The sequence below is a fragment of the Prionailurus viverrinus genome, chromosome D2 (genome assembly GCF_022837055.1).
Source record: "Prionailurus viverrinus isolate Anna chromosome D2, UM_Priviv_1.0, whole genome shotgun sequence".
Taxonomy (NCBI): domain Eukaryota; kingdom Metazoa; phylum Chordata; class Mammalia; order Carnivora; family Felidae; genus Prionailurus; species Prionailurus viverrinus.
The window spans coordinates 20,622,590-20,629,116 of NC_062571.1; the positions used below are offsets into that span (position 1 = coordinate 20,622,590).

Below are 6,527 nucleotides of genomic sequence, written 5' to 3' on the forward strand. Positions count from 1 at the left end.
TACTATATGTTAACTAATTTGGATTTAAATAAACAAAATAAAATAATAAAATAAAATATATTCACATATAACAATACACATTTACATCTATATTTACCTATCAATCTATGTGTTGAAAACTATGAATCTACAGTGACAACTCTAATTTTATTTTAGCACCACAAGGTTCATTCTAGTTTTCCTTCTTTCCACACATTTACTCCCTTTCTCCCAACAGGAAACTGATTCCATTATCCTTAACAGATTTACTCAATTGATCAATTTCTTTTATGCAATCCCATCACTGCTGCTCGTTCCTCTCCCACTTTTACGCTGTCATCATTTTACTGGTGCTCTGACACCATGCAATGGGCCTGTGACCAGCCTTATGACCCTTGTTAATCCCTCCACTTTACTCTTCCTACGTGACCACTGATCTTCTATGTATCTCTATAAATGAGTTTGAATTTTCTAGAATTTTATGTAAATGGAATCACACAGTGATTCTTTCATTCAGCATAAGTAATTTAAGATTCACTCATGTTGTTATATCACTAGTTCCTGCCCTGTTATTGCTGAGCCTTCCATTGTATGGATATACCACAATTTATCTATTCATCTGCTGATAGACATTTGAGTTGTCTCCACGTTTTGGCTATTAAAAATAAAGCCATATGCTTCATGTGCAAGTCTTTGTGTGGACATGTATCTCCCTTTCTCTTGGGTAAATACCTAGGAATTAAATGACTGGATAGTATTATAGGTATAGTTTAACTTTTTTTTTTTTTTGGTCACACATCTGCCTTTATTGTGAGCAGCAAATGGGACACTTCCAGCAATAGTAAAAAAATTAATTTGCAAAAGCAGATATTCAGTGAAGCCACCTGGTTGGAACCATTGGGAGCCCATACATAGATGACAACCCAGAGCAACAGGAAGAGGACTCCAAAGCCCATGAAAAGCAAGGCCACCAAGTAGATGAGAAGCTGTTTGTAGATAAATGTACTTAGTGGAGGTAACCTCATAAATAAAGAACCAGGCAGTGAAGAACATGCCAATGGTCAACAGCACCACAGTCAGACGGGAGAGGACAACCAAAGTTCATTGGGTTGGTGTATCTGCTCATGGCCTCAGTGTCCATTTTGCCAGGCAAAGGGTGATCCACCACCACCACCAGAATAACACATTGGCAGAAGCGGTATATGTTTAACTTTTAAAGAAACTGCCAAAATGTTTTTCAATGTGGTTGTGCCATTTTACATGCAGACCAGCAGTGTATGAAAGTTTCAGTTTTCTACATCCCACCCACACTCATAAAGTCTGTCTTTTAAATTTTAGCCATTCTAGTGGAACCTCATTGTGCTTTTAATTTGCATTTCCCTAATGACCAATGATATTGAAATCATTTTCATGTGCCCTTTATAGATCTTCTTTGGTGAAATATCTGATTAAATCTTTTACCTAATTTTTAATTGTCTTGTTTTTTTCTCTTATAGCTGAGCTTTGAGTGTTCTTTATATAATCTGGATACAAGTCTTTTATCAGATATATGCTTTGCAAAGATTTTTCCCAGTATGTCTCTTGCCTTTTCATTCTCATTCTTTTATTTAATTTTCATTCTTTCATTTAAAGAAAAATGGTGTATTTTTACAGAGCAAAAGTTTTAAATTTTGTTGAAGTCCAATTTATGAATTTGTTATGAATTGTTTTTGGCATCATATCTAAGAAATCTCCACTTAACCCAAGGTCACCATAAGTATTTGTTATTTTTTTGCTGTCATAAGTGGTAATCCTCTTTAATGTCAATTTCCAAATCTCTGTTGTCAGTATATAGGTGTAATGCTATATAGTTCCTCTCCATCATGTCTGGAGGCACATAATGCCAGTTTTTCCCACTCATAGTAATTCTTAGATTTGAGTTTTTATTTTTGAGTTTTTATTTTTGGACTATCATTATGAAAAATGGATTTGTATATATTTGATATACTTCAATTCATTGGAGCCATTATTTTTTTAGATGCTTAAGTTGTCCCATCTTTGGTCAGTATGAGCCCCTTCTAATTGGCTCCTGTGTTCTTTCAGTATGACACTAGTAGCCATTGATAACTTTCTTGCTTTCAGGCTGGACAAGATATCTCTGATTCATCCTGTACATTTGGTGTTACAGATTTGGAACTGCCATCACTAAAAGGTGCTCTGGTTCTCTTTTTGGAGAAATAGTATAATGAGATTACAATCTAGATACAAAGGGCATTCATTACTCCTGGAGTGTCATTGTTTATTTTGGTGGTGTAATTTCATGAACAGAAGTATTTAGTTTAAATTTTGTCAAATTTATTAATATTTTAATTAATATTAGCCTTATACTTTTTTTTGTGTTTTGTTTGGGACTATATCCTTACCCTGAAGTTCTGAAAATATTCACCTATATTATCTTCTAAAAGGGTTTATTATTTTGCCTTTCCTATTCAGTGCCATGAGCTAGGTGGAATTGATTTTGATTTCATTGCATAGTAAGTGTTCCAATATCATTTTTCCCCAAAAGGATGCTCAACGTTCCTGTCATTATGTACTGAAAAGACCACCCACTTCTAACTACTCTACATTATTATTATGACTTGTCATAAGTCAAGTACCCATATACGTGTAGGTCAGTTTCTGGAGCACACATATTTTATTTGATTTGTCTATTGGCCTGTTCTTGCACCACTACCTTCTTTTATTTTTTTTATTTATTTTTATTTTTTTAAATATAATGTATTGTCAAATTGATTTCCATACAACACCCAGTGCTCATCCCAACAGGTGCCTTCCTCAATGTCCATCACCCACTTTCCCCTCCCCTGTACCCCTCATCAACCCTCAGTTTGTTCTCAGTATTTAAGAGTCTCTTATGGTTTGCCTTCTTCCCTCTCTGTAACTTTTTTTCCCCCTTCCCCTCCCCCATGGTTTTCTGTTAAGTTTCTTAGGATCCACATATGAGTGAAAACATATGGTATCTGTCTTTCTCTGACTTATTTCACTTAGCATAACACTCTCCAGTTCCATCCACATTGCTACAAATGGCCAGATTTCATTCTTTCTCCACTACCTTCTTTTAAGTGCTGTACTTTAATATCTTTATTTTTGGTAGAGCCAAAGTCTTTACTATAATTGTTTCTTGTGTATTCTAGTCTTGGGTTTTTTTTTTTTGTATTATATATATTTTTTATAGAATTGGCTTGTTATTATTTCTTCAGACCTATTGAGATTTTTATTTAATTGCATTGAAATTGTAGATACATTTGTGGAGAACTGTTATTTAATAATAGAGAGCCCCCAAATCCATGTGCTTAGTCTCTGTACTTGGTTTAGGTCTCCTTTAACTTTCTTTATTAAAATTTCATAGTCTTTTGCCATATACGCCTTACAAATCTTAGGCTATAATTATTCCTAATTACTTAAATTTTGATAATATAATAAATGGCATATTATTTTAACTTTTGTTTTTTAAATGTTTGTTGCTCATATATAGAAATAAATTTTATATTGATGTTGTATCTAGCAACCTTGCTAAACTGCATTAATTATCACTAGATTATTTTTGTATTTCTAGGAACACAATCATAACACTTGCAAATAATGACAGTTGTATTTTGTGTTTAACCCTTATACATTATATTTCTTCATTTTGCTTTATAGTTTTGGCTAGGACCTTTAGGGCAATGTTGACAAGAAATGAGACAGAGGCATCCTTATTTTGTTACTTACATCAAAAAGATAACTTTCAGTGTCTCTGCATTAAAAATTATGTTTGGTTGTGGGTTAAGATTGATTTTTATTTATTTTTTTATAAAAATGATCCCTTGTGTTTTAAGTTTCCTGAGCTTTTTCTTTTTAATCATGAAAGTATGTTGAATTTTATCACATGTTTTTCTACATCTATTGAACTGATTGTACAATTTTTCTTCTTTAACTTCTTTTTTTAAGTTTATTTATTTATTTTGAGAGAGAGAGAGAAAGAGAGAGAGCATGTAAATCAGGGTAGGGCAAAAAGAGAGGGAGAGGGAGAATCCCAAGCAGGATCTTAACTGTCAGTTCAGAACCCCACATGGGGCTCAATCCCATGAACAGTGAGATCATGACCGGAGCAGAAATCAAGAGTCAGCTGCTTAACCAACTGAGCCACCCAGGCGCCCCTCTTCTTTAACTTCTTAACATGGCAAATTACATTGATCAACTTTTTTTAAACTGTTAAACTCCCCTTGATTTGCTGGTTTATTTTTTTTTTTTTTTTTTTTGGTAGTGATTTATTTTTTTTTTAATGAAATTTATTGACAAATTGGTTTCCATACAACACCCAGTGCTCATCCCAAAATGTGCCCTCCTCAATACCCATCACCCACCCTCTCCTCCCTCCCACCCCCCATCAACCCTCAGTTTGTTCTCAGTTTTTAACAGTCTCTTATGCTTTGGCTCTCTCCCATTCTAACCTCTTTTTTTTTTTTTTTTCCTTTCCCTCCCCCATGGGTTCCTGTTCAGTTTCTCAGGATCCACATAAGAGTGAAACCATATGGTATCTGTCTTTCTCTGTATGGCTTATTTCACTTAGCATCACACTCTCCAGTTCCATCCACGTTGCTACAAAAGGCCATATTTCATTTTTTCTCATTGCCACGTAATATTCCATTGTGTATATAAACCACAATTTCTTTATCCATTCATCAGTTGATGGACATTTAGGCTCTTTCCATAATTTGGCTATTGTTGAGAGTGCTGCTATGAACATTGGGGTACAAGTGGCCCTATGCATCAGTGCTCCTGTGTCCCTTGGATAAATTCCTAGCAGTGCTATTGCTGGGTCATAGGGTAGGTCTATTTTTAATTTTCTGAGGAACCTCCACACTGCTTTCCAGAGCGGCTGCACCAATTTGCATGCCCACCAACAGTGCAAGAGGGTTCCCGTTTCTCCACATCCTCTCCAGCATCTATAGTCTCCTGATTTGTTCATTTTGGCCACTCTGATTGGCGTGAGGTGATACCTGAGTGTGGTTTTGATTTGTATTTCCCTGATAAGGAGTGACGCTGAACATCTTTTCATGTGCCTGTTGGCCATCCGGATGTCTTCTTTAGAGAAGTGTCTATTCATGTTTTCTGCCCATTTCTTCACTGGGTTATTTGTTTTTTGGGTGTGGAGTTTGGTGAGCTCTTTATAGATTTTGGAGACTAGCCCTTTGTCCGATATGTCATTTGCGAATATCTTTTCCCATTCCGTTGGTTGCCTTTTAGTTTTGTTGGTTGTTTCCTTTGCTGTGCAGAAGCTTTTTATCTTCATAAGGTCCCAGTAATTCACTTTTGCTTTTAATTCCCTTGCCTTTGGGGATGTGTCGAGTAAGAGATTGCTACGGCTGAGGTCAGAGAGGTCTTTTCCTGCTTTCTCCTCTAAGGTTTTGATGGTTTCCTGTCTCACATTTAGGTCCTTTATCCATTTTGAGTTTATTTTTGTGAATGGTGTGAGAAAGTGGTCTAGTTTCAACCTTCTGCATGTTGCTGTCCAGTTCTCCCAGCACCATTTGTTAAAGAGGCTGTCTTTTTTCCATTGGATGTTCTTTCCTGCTTTGTCAAAGATGAGTTGGCCATACGTTTGTGTGTCTAGTTCTGGGGTTTCTATTCTATTCCATTGGTCTATGTGTCTGTTTTGGTGCCAATACCATGCTGTCTTGATGATGACAGCTTTGTAGTAGAGGCTAAAGTCTGGGATTGTGATGCCTCCTGCTTTGGTCTTCTTCTTCAAAATTCCTTTGGCTATTCGGGGCCTTTTGTGGTTCCATATGAATTTTAGGATGGCTTGTTCTAGTTTCGAGAAGAATGCTGGTGCAATTTTGATTGGGATTGCATTGAATGTGTAGATAGCTTTGGGTAGTATTGACATTTTGACAATATTTATTTTTCCAATCCATGAGCAGGGAATGTCTTTCCATTTCTTTAAATCTTCTTCAATTTCCTTCAGAAGCTTTCTATAGTTTTCAGCATACAGATCCTTTACATCTTTGGTTAGATTTATTCCTAGGTATTTTATGCTTCTTGGTGCCATTGTGAATGGGATCAGTTTCTTTATTTGTCTTTCTGTTGCTTCATTGTTAGTGTATAAGAATGCAACTGATTTCTGTACATTGATTTTGTATCCTGCAACTTTGCTGAATTCCTGTATCAGTTCTAGCAGACTTTTGGTGGAGTCTATCGGATTTTCCATGTATAATATCATGTCATCTGCAAAAAGCGAAAGCTTGACTTCATCTTTGCCAATTTGGATGCCTTTGATTTCCTTTTGTTGTCTGATTGCTGATGCTAGAACTTCCAGCACTATGTTAAACAGCAGCGGTGAGAGTGGGCATCCTTGTCGTGTTCCTGATCTCAGGGAAAAAGCTCTCAGTTTTTCCCCGTTGAGGATGATGTTAGCTGTGGGCTTTTCATAAATGGCTTTTATGATCTTTAAGTATGTTCCTTCTATCCCGACTTTCTCAAGCGTTTTTATTAAGAAAGGGTGCTGGATTTTGTCGAAGGCCTTT

At 36.0% G+C, this 6,527-nt stretch overlaps 1 pseudogene; it reads right to left on the reverse strand.

Moving 5' to 3' along the window:
* Positions 1 to 770: 770 nt before the first annotated feature.
* LOC125147579 (transmembrane protein 258-like) lies at positions 771 to 1,120 on the reverse strand (annotated as a pseudogene).
* Positions 1,121 to 6,527: the final 5,407 nt, after the last annotated feature.